Genomic DNA, 21,101 nt, shown 5'->3' on the forward strand with positions numbered 1-21,101 from the left:
TTGTGCAGTGTAGTGTAGTGTTCGTCTTCATCTTCGTCTTCCTTGTCTGTCATCCTTCGTGTTTCTTTTTCCCTCATCCCGTTCAGTTGTTTCATTTCACTATGACCACCCCTACCACCACCGCAACTATCACAGCCATAACTTACACCTCCCCCTCAGCAGCTGCCACATCCATTACTTGGTGTGCTCAAACACCCTCCCTCCCCCTACATCCCACCCCTCCTCACCCTTCCCTCCCAAGCTCCCTTTGTCGCTCCTTCTCCCCCAGCCACCTCACCTGACCCCTTCCCTCCACTCCCCCACGCCACTTCATCCGCTCATGCAGCCCCCGCCGGGGTTGTGGCTCGGAGAGCCACCACCCATGCCGCACCTTCACCAGTACCAGCACCAGCACCAGCACCTGCGCCCGCAGCTGCATCATCTGCAGCACCGGCCCCAGCACCACTGCTGGGACCTGCCTCCTCCCACCATCTCGCGGTTGCTCCTGTACGCCGCCCCTCTTCCAATCCTGTAAAACGTCCAAGTGGCACCCCTGCGTACTCCACTCCCAAGAAATCACAGCCCCTTCCCCTTCCTCCCCCCAAAGATGCCACGGATGTCTCCCCGCCCACCCCTTCTACTGCTTCCTTTACCACCCCTCCTACAGATACCTCCTTTCCCATCAAGATCCCTCTCTCCTGGAGGGCAGCAACCTCACCTTGCTCCTCCGCCACCACTTTCCTGGCGTCCCTATCTCCCTTCTCACCCCCCGTAGAGACTCCTCCTTATCACCTCCTCTAGCCCCACCCTCCACACCGACATCCTATCCTGCATCCCCATTACCCGCTTCGGCCCAAAGGCCTCTCTCGCCCCTGATCCTTCCCCTTCCTAATCCCGTCAACCCCAACCCCTGCGTCGCCCGCCAACCCTCACCGCCGTGATCACTCGGCTTAGTCCGACGATCACGGAGGAGGAGGTGTTGGCAGAGCTTAAGGCGCATCCCTACCTCGATGTTCGTGCCGTTCGCCAGATCCACAACCCTGCCGGCCCCACCCACCTTATGCGGGTTTTTTCTGAACACGCTCCTTCGGTCGACCTTCTCCTTAAGGAGGGTGCCCTCCTCTTCAACCGCCGCTACAAGGTCGACCCTTCCCGCTCCTCTCCCCAGTCAATCTGATGACAGAGGTGCCTGCGCTATAATGCACACCCAACATCTGAGTGCCGCGAGGCCCCTGTCTGCCCGCACTGCAAGGAAGCTCACTTCCTCCGGCAGTGCTCCAACCTTCAGTCCCCTCCATCCTGCAACACCTGTAACCTCCCTCACCCCAAATACTCGCAGATATGCAAGGCTCGACCAGGCCCTTCCACTCCTGAACTCACCGTCCCTGTCCGCCCTCTGGATGACCCTACCCCCCCTGGTAAATCCCTTCGTCCCCCCCCCCACTGCCGAGGATATCATCCGCTTTGTCACCAAAACGTCCATCCTTTTCAGCGCCCCCATACCCTCCAGCAGATATCCCTCGCCTCACGCTCCGTGTTCCATCTCAATACCTATGCCACCTACTCCCATAACCAGGCCCACTTCACCTTCTCCCGTCTTGACACCCTCGTCTAAATTCCCATCATGGCGCGACAGCACCGTATCTTGTTCAATAACATCCGCTCCCTTCCTGTCAACAAGAACCTCCTTCTGCATACACTCACGACCCACCGCGTGGATGCCTTCCTCCTGAACGAAACCTTTCTCCAGCCCCACATCACCGTCCACACCTCCCCTACCTCCTTCATCGCTCTGACAATCCCCTCCCATAGCGCGTGGTGGAGTCGCCATTGGCCACTACCGCCAGATCCCTGTTCGGCTCCAACCCCTCCTTCCTGACCCCACAGAACATCTGATCCTCAGCCTCTTCTTCCCCGGCCTCACCATTACTTGTGCCACCATTTATGTCCGCTCCACTGCCCCTATACGTTTCGACTTCCTTTCCCCCATAGACTGTACCTTCTCCTCCTACGTGATTGCCGCCGACCTTAACATCCATAGTCGCCCCGCTGCCCAGCTACAGCGGTGGCATCGGTTCCTCTTCACCCTCCAAGGAGATGTCCTTCCTCTTCCCCAACACACCCGCCTTGAATCCAATACCACTCCTGATGTTGTCCTGGCCTCCCCCAACCTCCTTGGCCGCATAGCGGTGGACGTCCTTGATGCTATTGGCAGTGACCATTTCCCTGTCCTCCTTACCATATCTGACAGTCGTCGCCCCCGTCCCGATCCTCGCCTTGACCCAACCCCCAGGTATGTCCATGATTACTCCTGTGCCGACTGGAATGCCTACCGGGATACCCTTAACGCCCGAGTCGATAGCCACCCCCTCACCTACCACCAACCTGATAACACCACCCATGCCGCGTCCTTTTTCCAGCAGACCTTGTCTGAGGCCGAGGAGGCCCACATCCCTACCATTGCTATCCACCTGCACCGTCCCACTTTACCCCCACAGGCCGTTCTATTGCTTCGAGAATCCCGTCGTCCTTACCGTGCCTTCCTTCACACGCGTGACCGGGACACACTATGACGCCACTGGCAACTCCAGAGACACATCCGTAACTTGCTCGCGGCTAACAAATGCCGGTACTGGCGACAGGCATGCACCCGTCTTAATGCTACCATACGTCTTAACTCGTCCAAGTACTGGTCTGCCTTCCGCCGCCTTACCGGATCTAAACCCCCCCCCCCCCTTACTATCCTCTCCTCCATAATGACCATCCCTTTCCTGACAACCTTAGTAAGGCCAACCATTTTGCTTCGTACCACACCGATATCTTTACCCTCTTCCCCGATGTCAGCGATCGAACTGACACCTCTGTCCCTCCACTCGCTAATGGCTTCCAATACTTGGACAACATTACACACACAGAACTCAATACACCTATCACTACTCAAGACATCCTAGCTATACTCTGCACCAAACGCAACACCGCTCCTGGTCACGACCGTGTTACTTACCGTCACCTCCATGAAGCTCCCGCCTCCTTCCTCTCCACCCTGGCCAGACTGTACAATGTGGTCTTGTCCACCGGCCTCTACCCCGACCTGCGGAAAACCTCCCGGATCCTGATGTTCCTCAAACCTGATAAACCGACTTCCCCTGTCTCCTCCTACCTTCCTGTAAACCTTACCTCGGTCTTCAGCTAGGTCCTGGAATCCATTCTTACCTGCCGCATCCACCAGCACGGCTTCCTTCCCTCCACCCTATGTGGCTTTCGGCCATCCTTCTCTGCCGATGACCTTCTCCTTCACCTCAATCACCTCCTCTCAGAACAACTCAACTCCTGTCGCTCTGCCATCTTCCTCTCCCTCGAACTTGAACGCGCATATTACCCTGTATGGCATTCTGGTCTCCGCTTCAAGCTCCAAACCTTTGCCCTTCCCATCAACTACGTCCGTCTAGTCGCCTCCTTCATTTCCCACCGTCCTTCCTATGTCACCATCCACAACACGGATTCCTACACCTCCTTCCCCCCCGCCGGTGTGCCCTAAGGCTCCGTCCTTTCCCCTCTACTTTACCTTCTTTATGCGGCGGACATGCCTCTGCCTGCACCCCCGCTACACCTTCTCCAGTACGCCGATGACACCGCCTTCCTTTCGCTCGCCCCCACCCTGCAACACTCCCAGCACCTTCTCCAATCCCATCTTGACCGGTTCACCTCTTGGTGTAACCTGTGGTTGCTCAAGGTCAATCCTTCCAAGACCCAGGAAATCATCGTTGGCAAAACCACCCCATCCTTACGACTCCTTGATTTCTATCTTACCATCTATGGCCGTCCTATTAATTTCATCCCCACCCTCAAGTACCTTGGCGTCACCCTTGATCGTCGCCTCTCCTGGACCCCTCATCTCCGGACAATCCAAGCCAAGGCACGCTTCCGACTCCGCCTCCTCAAGCTCCTCTCTCGCCGCACATGGGGTCTGGACCCGTCCACCGTCCTCCACACCTATAAATCCCTCATCCGTCCTATCCTTTGTTATGCCCATCCCGCCTGGATCTCCGTCCCTCCTACCTTTTACCAATCCCTTCATATCCTTGAACCCCATGCACTCCGCCTCGCCTATCGCATCCGCCTCCCTTCCCCCACGCGGATCCTCTATGACCTCATCCCCTTCCCACACCTCCTCCGTTTCCTCGAACGGATACGGATCCTCTACACCTCCCGCAAGCTTGATCCTCCCCACCCGCTTGTCTCATCCATCCTCTCCCACCCCAACCCACTGCCGCGCCTGTACTCCTGTATCACACCTGCTCCCCATCATCACACTCTCCACACCCTCTCCCAAGGTGGCTTCCGCCAACTCCCCCTCCTGGATGATGCCCTCTTCCCCTCCATCTACCCCACCTACCAACTTTGAGCCTTGCCTTCCCTCTCCTCTCCTTATCCTGTGGCCACCCTCTCTCCCTTCTCTCCCTCCCTCCTTCCCTCCCCTCCCCCTCTCCATGGGCTTCCACACACCACCCCTCCCTCTCCCATCCTTTCACCATTGGCATCAACACCTCCCCCATTCCCTCCTACCCTCGCCCATTCCCTCTGGCAGGTCCCCGGCCTTACTCGTGTGACAAGTGCATCACAAACCGAGGGAGATTGTCGCCGCAGTGCTTATGTGTTTTGTCGTCCTGTTAGTGCAACCGTGTTCTCTTGTTCCGTGCTCCATCGTTCATGTGTGCTACTTTGTATCTCTCCGTTATGTGCTGTGTGAATCACTTTTAACTTGACTGCTCCACACTGAACGGCTTCTGTTATTTTACTCTGTTTGTCAACTGTTTTTTCTGATTAACGTGATGTAATCGAAATAGCAACTTTAAACTTTGCCTACGTCACCGTCAGTCGCAAGGTAACTGTATTTGAAGGTGAAGGTGATTTTGTAGACATGTGTGAAAGACATGTTCTGAAATGCAAGTGGTGTTATTTGGAGAGCACTTCGTTTACGTGTCAGATGTGTAGCCAAGCAGTAATGGGTCGCCATAGCTGCAAATATTAGATGGTAATATGAAGTGTTGTCAGCTGAAGTCTGATGATCCAGACGACCGTAAGGATTAAGTACGCAAAACTACCGCTAGACCGCGCCACTTTAGCTCAGTGGCAGAGCACTGGTCTAGTAAACCAGGGGTCGTGAGTTCGATCCTCACAGGAGGCAGACGAATTTTGGATATCAGTTGCGCGTTGAGGCCTTATAGCAAACAGTATCTGGGATGACGAACAATTAGCGAGAGGAGTTTTATTAAGAATTACTCTCAGATGTGATTAAGGCGAATGGCGCAGATAAAGCATTTGCCAAAGCGGTACAGCATAAGGTGGGACGGGGCAGGCTGAAATATATTTTATAGATGTATTTCTCACATATCTCAGAGCCTTCCGTAGTCGTCGTCGTCGTCATCGTCGTTGCCGCCGCCGCCACTTCTGCAGAAGTAGCAAATGGCCATCGTTGCAAATGCGGCGAAGGACGCCCTGCCTTACATTTCCGAATTCACAAAGTGTGTGGTTTAGTTTCCCAGTCTATATTTGGTAGGTCTAGTAGCAGGTTGAATGTATCAAATGGGTGGGAAAGAGCAAGGGGCAGCGTCTGTGTGGAAAGAAAACACAACTCCTCAGTGGTGTGAGCGTTTTGAGATGAGTCGTATATAAGTTCCACTTGTTTGTCAGTGACCGTGTGGCCTAATGGATAAGGCGTCGGACTTCGTATCCGAAGATTGCGTGTTTGATTCCTCACACGGTTGTGTTTTTCCAGATCTGAAAAAGAAACATACCGTTTTAGTGTAGCACTTGAGCAGTGCGAAACCGTGTGAATGTTGCAGTTGACCATTTTCTGCTAGGAGATGCTCTTGAGCTTGAAACACGCACAACAAGACCGGTGTTAACTAGCGAATTGGTTTGCATATTGCCGTCGCCGCGTGTTTTTGACTGGCACTTGCACATCTAAAATAACGTCGGAAAGTAACTCGTTCGGCTTATGAGTCACATCAAGTATGTGTGTTAATTTTGACGAAACTAGCTCTGCAAGTTGTCATGCAATTCTGTTACCTCTCAGAAATGATTATGAAATGAAAGTGAACTACGTGATGAGTGTGACGTTAGGAAAACATTAGGCAACATGGAGAGGTTCTGTATGGGACCAATCAACCCAAACGAGTACTGTGTGACGTGCTAACCGGCATATATTCACCGAGGCAACGCGGCAAGCTCAGTCGGTAGAGCATAAGGCTCTTAATCCCAGGGTCGTGGGTTCGAGCCCCACGCGGGGAGGAACGGAATTTTGTTCCTCTGCAGATGTAACTTACCGTTTTTCTGATTAACGTGATGTAATGGAAATAGCAACTTTAAACTTTGCCTACGTCTCCGTCAGTCGCAAGGAAACTGTATTTGAAGGTGAAGGTGATTTTGTAGACATGTGTGAAAGACATGTTCTGAAATCCAAGTGGTGTTATTTGGAGAGCACTTCGTTTACGTGTCAGATGTGTAGCCAAGCAGTAATGGGTCTCCATAGCTGCAAATCTTAGACGGTAATATGAAGTGTTGTCAGCTGAAGTCTGATGATCCATACGACCGTAAGGATGAAGTACGCAAAAGTACCGCTAGGCTGCGCCTCTTTAGCTCTGTGGCAGAGCACTGGTCTAGCAAACCAGGGGTCGTGAGTACGATCCTCACAGGAGGCAGACGAATTTTGGATATCAGTTGCGCGTCGTGGCCTTATAGCAAACAGTATCTGGGATGACGAACAATTAGCGACAGTCGTTTTATTAAGAATTACTCTCAGATGTGATTAAGGCGAATGGCGCAGATAAAGCATTTGCCAAAGCGGTACAGCATAAGGTGGGACGAGGCAGTCTGAAATATATTTTATAGATGTATTTCTCACATATCTCAGAGCCTTCCTCGGTCGTCGTCGTCGCCACTTCTGCAGAAGTAGCAAATGGCCATCGTAGCAAATGCGGCGAGGGACGCCCTGCCTTACATTTCCGAATGCACAAAGTGTGTGGTTTAGTTTCCCAGTCTATATTTGGTAGGTCTCGTAGCAGGTCGAATGTATCAAATGGGTGGGAAAGAGCAAGGGGCAGCGTCTGTGTAGAACGAAAACACAACTCCTCAGTGGTGTGAGCGTTTTGAGATGAGTCGTACATAAGTTCCACTTGTTTGTCAGTGACCGTGTGGCCTAATGGATTCAGCCAGCTGCTGCGCTGGAGGTCGGACGTGCCGTGCTGTGTGCTGTGCTGCGTTAGCTCCGCGTGGTAAGTCTCTGCTCTTGCTGCAACGCGTCGCTGTCTATAGTTTTTGTGTCGACATGAAAAAGAATTAAGAGATGTCGCAACCGCAACGAAAAGATACTTTGAAATTCACGTTTGATCGCAACTTTGTCCGACCGAGTTCATTTGATGTTGAACAGTGGTTAGAGGATGATGTTAAAATAGGACTTGATGATATTATCGGCATACATTTCTCGATTATTTACAGTGTGGTTTTCGTGAAACCTGCCAGTCCAAAACTGTGTGAAAGGATAGTTCGATCTTGTGGTGGCATTCTGAAATTTAAACATGCTGACGGAAATGTTGGGGAGGTTACCGTTGCCCATGCTGGTCTAGGTATTCGGACCGTGCGAGTCTTTGAACTTCCCTTTGAAATTACAAGTGACCAGATAAATGCTGTTATTGCTCCATACGGGAAAGTTTTGAGTAATATTGCCGAACGGTGGTCTGCTGCACACAAATTCCCTGTTTTGAATGGTGTGCGCCAATTAAAAGTCGAATTGCAGAAGCACATTTCGTCGTTTATAAACGTCTGCGGATATAGAGCTGTTGCGATGTATGATGACCAACCAAAAACGTGTGCTGTCTGCAATTTACCAGGCCACGTACGTGCAGAATGTGTTCAAAGGCGAGTGGCGCAACTGCCTACCGGCGATGCCGTCAGGCCCCCTGCTATGTCAACGTTGCCCGTGACATATGTCGCCGTAGCGCGCGGTTTTGCAAGTGCCACTGCGCCCCCCGAAGTTACTACGAATACCGACCCACAAGCGACCGACCAACCGACCGACTCAGGTGTAGCATCTGTAGACACTCAACCCTCCTGCGAAGACATATCTGCTCCTGCCCTTGTCGCCGTGGAATCGCCCAATGAGGCAATGGATACGGACGCGACCTCAGTCGCTTCGGGTAGTGCTCCTCTGCATCCTGGAGCTTCTTTAGGAGGTATCAAAAGCGTATCAGAAGCACAGAAAACGGACTCGCAACCAGCCGTTTCTAGTGGTGCTCCTCCGAATCCTGCAGCTCTCTTAGGCACTGACCACAGCCCGTCAAGTGCAATGAAATCAGAGCTGGCGTCAGTCACTTCGAATAGTGCTACTTTGCAACCTGAGGCTTCTTCAGGTACCGTCCAAAGTCCACCACGAGACGCATCTCCCAAGAAATCTAAAAAACGGAGGATCGCGCGTCAAGGTGCAGAGCAGACTGCACCACAACTGCGTGAACAGGCGAAGCAAATAGGGGGCAAAATACGTCAATCTGCATCTGAGAACTTGCAGTGCAATCAGCAGTCATCTAACGAAGACCCTGTGTCCTTGGATAGTACCTCCGGTTCTGCCAGTTTGCCCTCCGATGACGTAGCAATTACCCGAACCGAAGATAAAAATCACCAGCAAACACCAGAATATAGTGCACCACTTAATGACGAACCGATGACAGGGCTGTCGAATCCGTGGGCAGACGATGTCGACGACACTACAAAGGAGGACGCAATTATGGAAACCACAGGATCCGTTACAGTCACCAAGATGGCCACACCACGAGATGTCGTCGTCTTGAATGTCATCGCCGCGACGGATACTGTCCCAGACACGGAGAAGCCGACTGATCCCTTCCCAAGTCATGAATATTTCTAGTCTGAACGGTTTTACTGACTTGTGTCCACATGTCTCTCGGGTCAGATTTCTTAATGTTTTTTCGAAATGATATGTTGCCAGAGTTTTTCCTAATTACGCTCCCGTCTTGGCTAACGTAGTTCCGTTGCAGGCCTATAAGATCGCTACGCTGAACATCAATAAAATTTGTAGCCCATTTAATTTACAAAATTTAAAAGATTTCCTGTATGCAGCTGATGTGGACATTTTGTTTTTACAAGAAGTAACAAACATCAAACTTGACTTCATACAGGGGTATAATGCTATAGTCAATCCTGGAATTGGATGTGATTTGGGTACCGCATTTCTTTTCAAAGAGGGCGTCGTCATTACAGACGTAACAAAACTGCCTAACGGCAGAGGCATTGCCGGCACGCTTTATAACACCAGGATTATTAATGTCTATGCCCCATCTGGTTCTACCAATCGGTGCCAACGAGCACAGTTTTTTAAGGAGGGAATTGTTCCTTTGTTTGGTGTACACTGCACCCATACCATACTTGGAGGAGACTTTAACAGTGTCATACATGCCAAAGACCAAACTCCGAACTACAACAAATCGCCGGACCTGGAACGTATCGTCACCGACATCCGTTTAACTGATTCGTGGGAGCAAAAGCACGGCGCGACACCCGGCTTTACCCACCTCACTAATCATTCAGCGAGCCGGTTGGATCGAATATATGTCTCGCCCAATCTGAAACACCGCATCCTGCAGTCTGAAGTTTGGCCAACCATTTTTTCAGACCACGCTGCATATATATGCACATTAAATTTGGAACGACAAGGAACCTGTCGATATGAAGGGCCATGGAAACTTAATGTTTCACACTTAAAAGATCCTGCCTGTCGAGAATTCTTTCTCACCACTTGGAGAGCCTGCGAGACCAAACTCATCTCTTACCACTCGACTTTGGATTGGTGGCTCAAATGCGCCAAACCTCAGATCCGGAGATGTTTCATCAACTACTCCCGGGAGAAGAGCTTTTGGCGGAAAAGAACGATAGAATTTTACTTTCATTGTCTCCGAGAACTCTACCTGCAAGGTGCTACAACTATTGGGAACCATGGGAGAAATAAAAAAATCCAGGCAAAAATACTGACATTAAGGCGACAACAGCTTGAAGGATACCAAATAAGGTCAAGAGCAGAGACTGTGGCGCAAAAAGAAGCCACTTCGGTATATCATGTGATTCGTGAAACTAAACGAGGATTCCGCAAAATACTGACGGAGCTTAAAACTGATATTGAAACCACCTTGACAATGCACAACGACATAAAAGCAGAAATACTAACCCATTTCGACAACTTGTTTTCACATAAAGAGGTAGACGAAAAAGCACAGGACGATTTACTGACCCACCTGCAAGGACGCGTTGGTAACGCGTACGCGGAAGCTCTAATAGCGGAGGCGACCGAAGACGATGTACACTATGCTGTCTATCAAAGTGCAAAAAATAAATCCCCTGGAGCTGACGGCATACCAGCAGAATTTTATCAAGTCTTCTGAGCACATATAAAACATAGAATTACATGCATCTATAATGAACTTCTGAACCTCAATAAGGAGATACCGAAAGATTTTCGCTAAGGTATGATAGTGTTAATCGCAAAAAAATCGGCTGGCAAGAAAATTGGAAATTTGAGACCAATCACTCTGCTGAACAGTGACTATAAAATTTTTTCGCGGCTCTTAGCCCACAGACTTAAAAATGTAATGGCCAGCGTCACCTGCCCATATCAGTCTAGCGTGGGCAAGGGTAGGAAAATTCAGCAGACGCTGTCCGACTACCGCGACATAATTTCAATAGCAGAAGTATGTCGACTAAAATGTGCCATCGTGTCGTTAGATTTCGATAAAGCCTTCGACAGGATCAGCCACTCCTACCTCCTGAAAACGATAGGCGCAATGGGTTTTCCGCCGAGATTCGTTGACCTCATACGACGTTTGGTAACGAATAACTCCTCCAGAATCATCATAAATGGACAGCCTAGCCGGCCAGTCGAGATCGCATGTTCCGTCAGGCAAGGTTGTCCGTGGTCCATGGCACTTTTTGCCATGGCCATCGAACCTTTGCTCGCTACCTTGACTCAGCGGTTACAAGGATTGCAAATACGAGGAAACAAAATAATATGTAAAGCTTATGCGGACGATGTTGGGTTTCTCGTTATGAATGTAGCGGAAGTCGAGACGGCAATGCACATAATAGAAAAATACGAACGAGCGTCAGCCGCGAGGTTAAACAAAACCAAGTCCGGCATATTCAATATCGGACGTGGCATTGGCATGCGCACACACGGTCAGTTACGTGAGCTAACAGCCTTGAAGTGTCTCGGCATTGATTTCCGAAAAAATATACGTCAAACTATTGCGGCCAACTATAGACAAGTACTAACTACCATACGAGCTAGTGTACGGACACATAGTATTCGACAATTAAATTAAATTCAGAGAGTGTCTTTAGCGAACGTCTCTATTACTTCCAAAGTCAATTATGTCGGCCAGATACTGCCAATACCTGCCGGCATCGCCAAACAAATTATGTCAGCAATAGGCTACTTTGTGAGCCGTGGCCACATATTTAAAATCCAGTATGACACTCTGACGCTCGCCACTAATAATGTCGGCTTAAACTTAACGAATATTACTAAAAAGTCGCAGGCTCTGTACATCTCCAATACGTTTCAACAATGGAGACAATCCGGCAGCTGTATCGCCGCGCACTTGCTATCTGAAATAGCTCCAGATGACCTCTCTCCACCCATTAATGTGCAGCACATACCGAGCGGACTTTACCATTTACAATGGTTTTTAATAGAATATAGCTACCTACATTCAAGAATTCCGGAAAAAGACATGACAAACGTAAAAGAAATATATGGCAAATTGGTGGAAGAAAAGAAGAACAACAAAATAGAACAAAACTATCCATGTTCTAACTGGAAAGTGATATGGGCAAATATTCATAACCGTAACTTAGCTACTCATCTGAAAGCAACATGGTACTTTGTTGTCAATAGGAAAGTTGCAACAAACTCGAAACTGCATACGATCCACTTAGCGGATTCGCCTTTGTGTGCAACGTGTAGTTTAATTGATAACGAAGAACATCGTTTCGTGTGTGACAAGGTTAAAGATATATGGCTGAATGTCCGACGAAAGCTGGCACTCATCCTTCGAACGTCACCTAACGCTATAACGCCTGCGGACTTTTTGACACCGGATGATGTACCCTTTCCTAACACGAAACGCAACGCAGTCAATTGGCTGAAAGCGGCAACGGTACATTACCTCTACACGACGGAAGAGAAAAGCCAAGAGGATTTTTGGATCTATCTGCTAACTGAGCATCACATGTTACTGAAGACTAGTAAATATAAAGAAACATACGCAAATTTTTTAATCAAGACCTTGATGTAAAAGAATTAACAAGAAATATCTGCGGACACAGAAGACAAACGTAAGAGAGTGTTCACCACTACTAACTTACTTTACAATCGTGGAAAAAAAAATAGTTTTTACCGGAATTGCCGTTCTTTGAGTTCAACGTTTATTAATTTATTTTTCAAGAAGCCATTATAAATAGTTGCTTCTCACCGAATATGGTTTTTTTTAAGCATTTTCAGAGAGAAGAGGCAGTTTCGGAATGCACTCTGACGTTTCTTTGTCAAGGAAGCCTATTTGCTTTAAGTGTGACAACAAAAAACAGCGATGAAGAAGGAAACAAACTGAGCATAACTTCTGTTTCTACCTACTGAAGACTTCATTCTTTTTTCACATTATCAATAAGCCCAAAGAAGGGGTACAGTAGTTTCTCCACAATAAAGGGATTAACTTTGTCTCATCAGTTTATGGTTATGTACATGGCGTGAGAAGCCGACGCCGATGAAGGCGAATTATGGAGAGCGCAAGGATGGGCTAAAAGGGGTGATGGGAGGCCAAAAAAAAAAAAATATAAATAAATAAAATAAAAAAATGGATAAAGCGTCGGACTTCGTATCCGAAGATTGCGTGTTTGATTCCTCTCACGGTCGTGTTTTTCCAGATCTGAAAAAGAAACATACCGTTTTAGTGTAGCACTTGAGCAGTACGAAACCGTGTGAATGTTGCTGTTGACCATTTTCTGCTTGGAGATGCTCTTGAGCTTGAAACACGCACAACAAGACCGGTGTTAACTAGCGAATTGGTTTGCATATTGCCGTCGCCGCGTGTTTTTTACTGGCACTTGCACATCCAAAATAACGTCGGAAAATAACTCGTTCGGCTTATGAGTCACATCAAGTATGTGTGTTAATTTTGACGAAACTAGCTCTGCAGGTTGTTATGCAATTCTGTTACCTCTCAGAAATGATTATGAAATAAAAGTGAACGACGTGACGAGTGTGACGTTAGGAAAACATTAGGCAACATGGAGAGGTTCTGTATGGGACCAATCAACCCAAACGAGTACTGTGTGACGTGCTAACCGGCATATATTCACCGAGGCAGCGCGGCTAGCTCGGTCGGTAGAGCATAAGGCTCTTAATCCCAGGGTCGTTGGTTCGAGCCCCACGTGGGGAGGAACGGAATTTTGTTCCTCTGCAGATGTAACTTACCGTTTTTCTGATTAACGTGATGTAATGGAAATAGCAACTTTAAACTTTGCCTACGTCTCCGTCAGTCGCAAGGAAACTGTATTTGAAGGTGAAGGTTATTTTGTAGACATGTGTGAAAGACATGTTCTGAAATGCAAGTGGTGTTATTTGGAGAGCACTTCGTTTACGTGTCAGATGTGTAGCCAAGCAGTAATGGGTCTCCATAGCTGCAAATCTTAGACGGTAATATGAAGTGTTGTCAGCTGAAGTCTGATGATCCATACGACCGTAAGGATGAAGTACGCAAAAGTACCGCTAGGCCACGCCTCTTTAGCTCAGTGGCAGAGCACTGGTCTAGTATAAACCAGGGGTCGTGAGTACGATCCTCACAGGAGGCAGACGAATTTTGGATATCAGTTGCGCGTCGTGGCCTTATAGCAAACAGTATGTGGGATGACGAACAATTAGCGACAGGGGTTTTATTAAGAATTACTCTCAGATGTGATTAAGGCGAAAGGCGCAGATAAAGCATTTGCCAAAGCGGTACAGCATACACACCCGATCTTCGGCGTAACTCGAGAGGGTTGCGCCCTTCGATATTATTGTCGTTAATATCGAAGTGCTAGGAGTTTCAGTGATCGCTGCAGCTGCCGTTGTCCCGAGCCTTTGCCGCCGTTGGTCCCAGCCGCCGCTGCCGCCGCCGCCGGTTCCCGCCGCCGCCGCCGGTTCCCGCCGCCGCCGCCGCCGCCGCCCCGCCGGTCTCCCGCCGACGCCGCCGCCGGTTGCCGCCACCGTATCCGGTTCCTGCCGCTGCTGCTGTTGCCGACCGCCGCCGCCGCCGCCGCCGCCGCCGCCGCCGCCGCCGCCGCCGCTCCCTGCCCGTCCTTCGTTCTGTCGTCTCTGCTTACGTCTTACCCTTCCTCTTCGTCAGTCTCTTGTCCTTGTCCTTTGACTGTCTCCTGTTATTTTCCCTCTTTTCCCCTCTCCCACTTATCCTCTCACCATGACAACCCCCACAACTACCGCCACTACCACTGCAATCATGTACACATCCCCCTCACTTGCTGCCACCACCATCACGTGGTGTGCTCAATCACCGCCTCCCCCATATATTCCCCCCCTCCTCACTCTTCCCACCCCTGCTCCTTTTGTTGCTCCCTCCCCTGTTCCTACCCCCCATGCCTCACGTGACCCATTCCCTCCCCTCCCACATGTAACTCATGCCACCCCCGCCAGGGTTGTTGCCCGTCGGGCCACCACCCACGCCACACCATCATCATCGTCATCACCATCACCATCACCATCGCCCTCGCCATCGCCAGTGCCAACCACTGCCACTGCATTTTCTGTGGCGCCAGCTCCAGCTCCAGCGCCAGCACCAGCACCACCACCAGTGCCTGCACCGCCGGTGGGACCTGCCATCTCCCGCCATCTCCCGGTCGTCCCCATCCCCCACACCTCTTCCCATCCCTCTCCCGCTGTGAAACGTCCCAGCGGCACCCCAGCCTCTTCTGCTCCCAAGAAGTCGCAGACTCTCCCCCCTCCAACCCCCCAGGATGCCATGGATACCACCCCACCTGCCCTATCTACTCCCTCCTCTACCTCCCCCTCCTACAGGTACCTCCTTTCTCACCCTGATCCCTCTCTCCTGGAGGCCCGCAATCTTACCCTTCTCCTCCGCCAGAACTTCCCCGGAGCCCCGATCTCCCTTCTCACCCCCCGTCGGGACTCCGTCCTGATCACATCCCCCAGCCCCACCCTCCACTCCGACATCCTCTCCCGCATTCCCCTCACCCGGTTTGGTCCCCATGCCTCCCTTGCCCCTGCTCCCTCCCCCTCCTCATCCCGACAACCCCAGCCGCCCCGTCGCCCACCGACCCTCACTGCCGTGATCACTCGGCTTAGCCCGATGATCACGGAGGAGGAGGTGTTGGCGGAGCTGAAGGCCCATCCCTATCTAGAGGTTCGAGCTGTCCGCCGGATTCGCAATCCAGCCGGCCCCACCCGCCTCATGCGGGTGTTCTCCGAGCATGCTCCCTCCATAGACCTCCTCCTCAAGGAGGGTGCCCTCCTTTTCAACCGCCGTCATAAGGTCGACCCCTCCCGCTCCCCTCCACAGTCCATCCGCTGCCAGAGGTGCTTGCGCTATAATGCACATCCTACATCTGAGTGCCGCGAGGCCCCCGTCTGCCCGCACTGCAAAGAAGCACACTTCCTCCGGCAGTGCCCCAACCTTCAGTCCCCCCCCTCCTGTAACACCTGTAACCTCCAACACCCAACCTACTCCCAAACGTGCAAGGCCCGACCCCCTCCCTCCGCTCCTGAACTCACTGTCCCTGTCCGCCCCTTGGATGCCCACACCCCTCCCGGCAATTCCCTCCGTCCCCCCCCCCCCCACAGCTGAGGACATCATCCGCTTTGTAACCGTTGTCCTTCAGAACATCCACCCCTTTCAGCGCCCCCACACCCTCCAGCAGATATCCCTTGCCGCCCGTTCCGTCTTCCAGCTCAACACTTACGCCACCTACTCCCATAACCAGGCCCATTTTACCTTCTCCCGTCTCGACACCCTCGTCTAAATTCCCACTATGGCGCGACAGCAACGTATCCTGTTTAACAACATCCGTTCCCTTCCTGTCAACAAGAATCTCCTTATGCATACCCTCACCACCCACCGCGTGGATGCCTTCCTCCTAAACGAAACATTTCTCCAGCCCCACCATACTGTCCATACCTCGCCCTACCTCCTTCACCGCTCTGACAACCCCCTCCCGATAGCGCGTGGCGGAGTTGCCATTGGCCACCATCGCCAGATCCCTGTTCGGCTCCAACCCCTCCTTCCCAACCCCACGGAACACCTGATCCTTAGTCTATTCTTCCCCGGCCTCACCGTTACCTGCGCCACCATCTATGTCCGCCACTCTGCCCCTATTCCTTTTGACTTCCTTTCCCACATCGACCGTACCTTCTCCTCCTACGTGATTGCCGCAGATCTCAATATCCATAGTCGCTCCGCCACCCAGTTACGGCGGTGGCATCGGTTCCTCGCCACCATCCAAGGAGATGTCCTTCCTCTTCCCCAACACACCCGCCCTGAATCCAATACCACACCCGATGTCGTCCTAGCCTCCCCCAACCTCCTTGGCCGCATAGCGGTGGACGTCCTCGACCCTATTGGCAGTGACCATCTCCCTGTCCTCCTTACCATATCAGACGGTCGTCGCCCCCGTCCCGATCCTCGCCTTGACCCTCCCCCCAAGTATGTCCATGATTACTCCCGTGCCGACTGGAATGCATACCGGGATACCCTTACTACCCGAGTCGATAGCCACCCCCTCACCTACCACCGCCCACATGACATAACCCATGCCGCATCCTTTCTCCAGCAGACCTTGTCTGAGGCCGTGGAGGCCCACATCCCTACCGTCGCCATCCACCCGCACTGTCCCACTTTACCCCCACAGGCCGTCCTCATCCTTCGAGAATCCCGTCGTCTCTACCGTGCCTTCCTCCACACGCGTGACCGGGACACACTACAACGCCACCGGCAACTCCAGAGACACATCCGGAACTTGCTCGCGGCTAAGAAACGCCGGGACTGGCGACAGACATGCACCCGTCTTAATGCTACCCTACCTATTAACTCGTCCAAATACTGGTCAGCCTTCCGCTGCCTTACTGGATCAAAACCCCCCCCTTACTATCCTCTCCTTCATAATGACAATCCCTTTCCTGACAACCTTAGTAAGGCGAACCATTTTGCCTCCTACCTCACCGATGTCTTTACCATCCCTGACGATCCCCAGTTCGATTATTCCCTTTTCCCCGATGTCCGCGATCGAATGACACCTCTATCCCTCCACTAGCTCCTGGCTTCCAGTACTTGGACAACATTACACACACTGAACTCAATAACCCTATAACTACTCAAGACATCATCGATATACTCCGCACCAAACGCAACACTGCTCCTGGTCACGACCGTGTTACTTACCGTCACCTCCGTGAAGCTCCCGCCCCCTTCCTCTCCACCCTGGCCAGGCTGTACAATGTGGTCTTGTCCACCGGCTTCTACCCCGACCTGTGGAAAACCTCCCGGATCCTGATGTTCCTCAAACCCGATAAACCACCTTCCGCTGTCTCCTCCTACCGTCCTATAAGCCTTACCTCGGTCTTCAGCAAGGTCCTGGAATCCATTCTAACCCGCCGCATCCACCAGCATCTCCACCGGCACCGCTTCCTTCCCTCCACCCAATGTGGCTTTCGACCATCCTTCTCTGCCGATGACCTTCTCCTTCACCTCACTCACCTCCTCTCCGAACAACTCAACTCCCGTCGCTCCGCCATATTCCTCTCCCTTGACCTTGAACGCGCCTATGACCGTGTGTGGCATTCTGGTCTCCTCTTCAAGCTCCAAACCTTTGCTCTTCCTATTAACTACGTCCGTCTGATCGCCTCCTTCATTTCCCACCGCCCTTCCAATGTCACTATCCACAACACTGATTCCTACACCTTCTACCCCTCTGCCGGTGTGCCCCAAGGTTCCGTCCTTTCCCCTCTTCTTTACCTTCTTTATACGGCGGACATGCCTCCACCTGCACCCCCCCCCCCTTCACCTTCTCCAGTACGCCGATGACACCGCCTTCCTTGCCCTTGCCCCCACCCTGCAACGCTCCCAACACTTTCTCCAATCCCATCTTGACCGGTTCACCTCTTGGTGTAACCAGTGGTTGCTCAAGGTCAATCCTTCCAAGACGCAGGCAATCATCATAGGCAAAACCACCCCTTCCTTCCGTCTCCTTGATTTCTATCTTACCATTTATGGCCGTCCTATTAACCTCACACCCACCCTCAAGTACCTTGGCGTCACCCTTGACCGTCGCCTCTCCTGGACCCCTCATCTCTGGACAATCCAAGCCAAGGCACGCTCCCGACTCCACCTCCTGAAGCTCCTTTCTGGCCGCACATGGGGTCTGGACCCCTCCACCGTCCTCCACACCTATAAATCTCTCATCCGCCCTATCCTCTGTTATGCCCATCCCACCTGGATCTCTGCCCCGCCTACCTTTTACAAATCCCTTCAAATCCTTGAACGGCATGCACTCCGCCTCGCCTATCGCATCCGCCTCCCTTCCCCCACGCGGATCCTCTATGACCTCATCCCCTTCCCACACCTCCTCCTCTTCCTCCAACGGATACGGATCCTCTGCACCTCCCGCAAGCTTGATCCTCCCCACCCGCTTGTCTCTTCCATCCTCTCCCACCCCAACCCACTGCCACGCCTGCGCTCCTGTATCCCACCTGCTCTCCATCTTCACACTCTCCACACCCTCTCCCAAGGTGGCTTCCGCCGACTCCCCCTCCCGGATGATGCCCTCCTCCCCTCCATCTACCCCTCCTACCAACTTTGAGCCTTGCCTTCCCCTCTCCTCTCATTTTCCTGTGGGCACCCTCTCTCCCTTCTCTCTCTCCCTCTCTCCCTCCTTCCATCCTTACCTCCCCTCCCCCTCTCCCTGGGCTTCCACCCCCCTCTTTTCTTCTCCCCTCCTCCTCCCTGGCATCCTATCTCCCCCTCCCGCCTTCCCTCCCCCTGTTTTTTCCCTTGGCAGCCCCCCAGCTTTTCGGTGTGGACAGTGCCCCTGTAAGCGCCGAAGCCCATCTCCGCAGTGTCCGTGTCTTTCGTCCCGTCTGTGCCTCGAGTGTTTCTTCGTTTTCTGCTCCAACGTTCACCTGTGCTAGTGTTCTCTGTTCCGTGCTGTGCTGCCCGTTTTTTTTTTTTTTTTTAACTGAAACAGTGCTGCGTCGGTGAACGACTTCAATTCTTTTTATTCTCTGTTGTCTTCTGATTTTTGTCCTCCATGTCTGTGTTTTGAGATTATGTCTTCCTGTTTTTATCTCTTGTATGTTTCTTATGGCCGAAGAGCGGCATATTAGGCCGCTGCCGGCCTACCTTTGTAGGTATAAAATGACAATAAAGGAAAAAAAAAAAGGTACAGCATAAGGTGGGACGGGGCAGTCTGAAATATATTTTATAGATGTATTTCTCACATATCTCAGAGCCTTCCGCGGTCGTCGTCGTCGTCGTCGTCGTCGTCGTAATCGCCGCCGCCACTTCTGCAGAAGTAGCAAATGGCCATTGTAGCAAATGTTTCGAGGGACGCCCTGCTTTACATTTCCGAATGCACAAAGTGTGCGGTTCAGTTTCCCAGTCTATATTTGGTAGGTCTCGTAGCAGGTTGAATGTATCAAATGGGTGGGAAAGAGCAAGGGGCAGCGTCTGTGTAGAACGAAAACACAACTCCTCAGTGGTGTGAGCGTTTTGAGATGAGTCGTACATAAGTTCCACTTGTTTGTCAGTGACCGTGTGGCCTAATGGATTCAGCCAGCTGCTGCGCTGGAGGTCGGACGTGCCGTGCTGTGTGCTGTGCTGCGTTAGCTCCGCGTGGTAAGTCTCTGCTCTTGCTGCAACGCGTCGCTGTCTATAGTTTTTGTGTCGACATGAAAAAGAATTAAGAGATGTCGCAACCGCAACGAAAAGATACTTTGAAATTCACGTTTGATCCCAACTTTGTCCGACCGAGTTCATTTGATGTTGAACAGTGGTTAGAGGATGATGTTAAAATAGGACTTGATGATATTATCGGCATACATTTCTCGATTATGAACAGTGTGGTTTTCGTGAAACTTGCCAGTCCATAATTGTGTGAAAGGATAGTTCGATCTTGTGGTGGCATTCTGAAATTTAAACATGCTGACGGAAATGTTGGGGAGGTTACCGTTGCCCATGCTGGTCTAGGTATTCGGACCGTGCGAGTCTTTGAACTTCCCTTTGAAATTACAAGTGACCAGATAAATGCTGTTATTGCTCCATACGGGAAAGTTTTGAGTAATATTGCCGAACGGTGGTCTGCTGCACACAAATTCCCTGTTTTGAATGGTGTGCGCCAATTAAAAGTCGAATTGCAGAAGCACATTCCGTCGTTTATAAACGTCTGCGGATATAGAGCTGTTGTGATGTATGATGACCAACCGAAAACGTGTGCTGTCTGCAATTTACCAGGCCACGTTCGTGCAGAATGTGTTCAAAGGCGAGTGGCGCAACTGCCTACCGGCGATGCCGTCAGGGCCCCTGCTATGTCAACGTTGCCCGTGACATATGTCGCCGTAGCGCGCGGTTTTGCAAGTGCCACTGCGCCCCCCGAAGTTACTACGAATACCGACCCACAAGCGACCGACCAACCGACCGACTCAGGTGTAGCATCTGTAGACACTCAACCCTCCTGCGAAGACATATCTGCTCCTGCCCTTGTCGCCGTGGAATCGCCCAATGAGGCAATGGATACGGACGCGACCTCAGTCGCTTCGGGTAGTGCTCCTCTGCATCCTGGAGCTTCTTTAGGAGGTATCAAAAGCATATCAGGTGCACAGAAAACGGACTCGCAACCAGCCGTTTCTAGTGGTGCTCCTCCGAATCCTGCAGCTCTCTTAGGCACTGACCACAGCCCGTCAAGTGCAATGAAATCAGACCTGGCGTCAGTCACTTCGAATAGTGCTACTTTGCAACCTGAGGCTTCTTCAGGTACCGTCCAAAGTCCACCACGAGACG

General features: G+C 51.5%; 3 non-coding genes across 3 annotated transcripts; all 3 read left to right on the forward strand.

Moving 5' to 3' along the window:
* Positions 1–5,095: 5,095 nt before the first annotated feature.
* On the forward strand, positions 5,096–5,167 carry Trnat-agu (transfer RNA threonine (anticodon AGU)). The gene has a single exon. It is a non-coding gene; the product is annotated as a tRNA-Thr (tRNA).
* Positions 5,168–6,611: 1,444 nt separating this feature from the next.
* On the forward strand, positions 6,612–6,683 carry Trnaa-agc (transfer RNA alanine (anticodon AGC)). The gene has a single exon. It is a non-coding gene; the product is annotated as a tRNA-Ala (tRNA).
* Positions 6,684–13,819: 7,136 nt separating this feature from the next.
* Positions 13,820–13,893, forward strand: Trnat-agu (transfer RNA threonine (anticodon AGU)). Its single transcript has one exon. It is a non-coding gene; the product is annotated as a tRNA-Thr (tRNA).
* The last annotated feature ends 7,208 nt before the right edge of the window (positions 13,894–21,101 follow it).

The sequence above is a fragment of the Schistocerca gregaria genome, chromosome 4, assembly GCF_023897955.1.
Source record: "Schistocerca gregaria isolate iqSchGreg1 chromosome 4, iqSchGreg1.2, whole genome shotgun sequence".
Classification (NCBI taxonomy): Eukaryota; Metazoa; Arthropoda; class Insecta; order Orthoptera; family Acrididae; genus Schistocerca; species Schistocerca gregaria.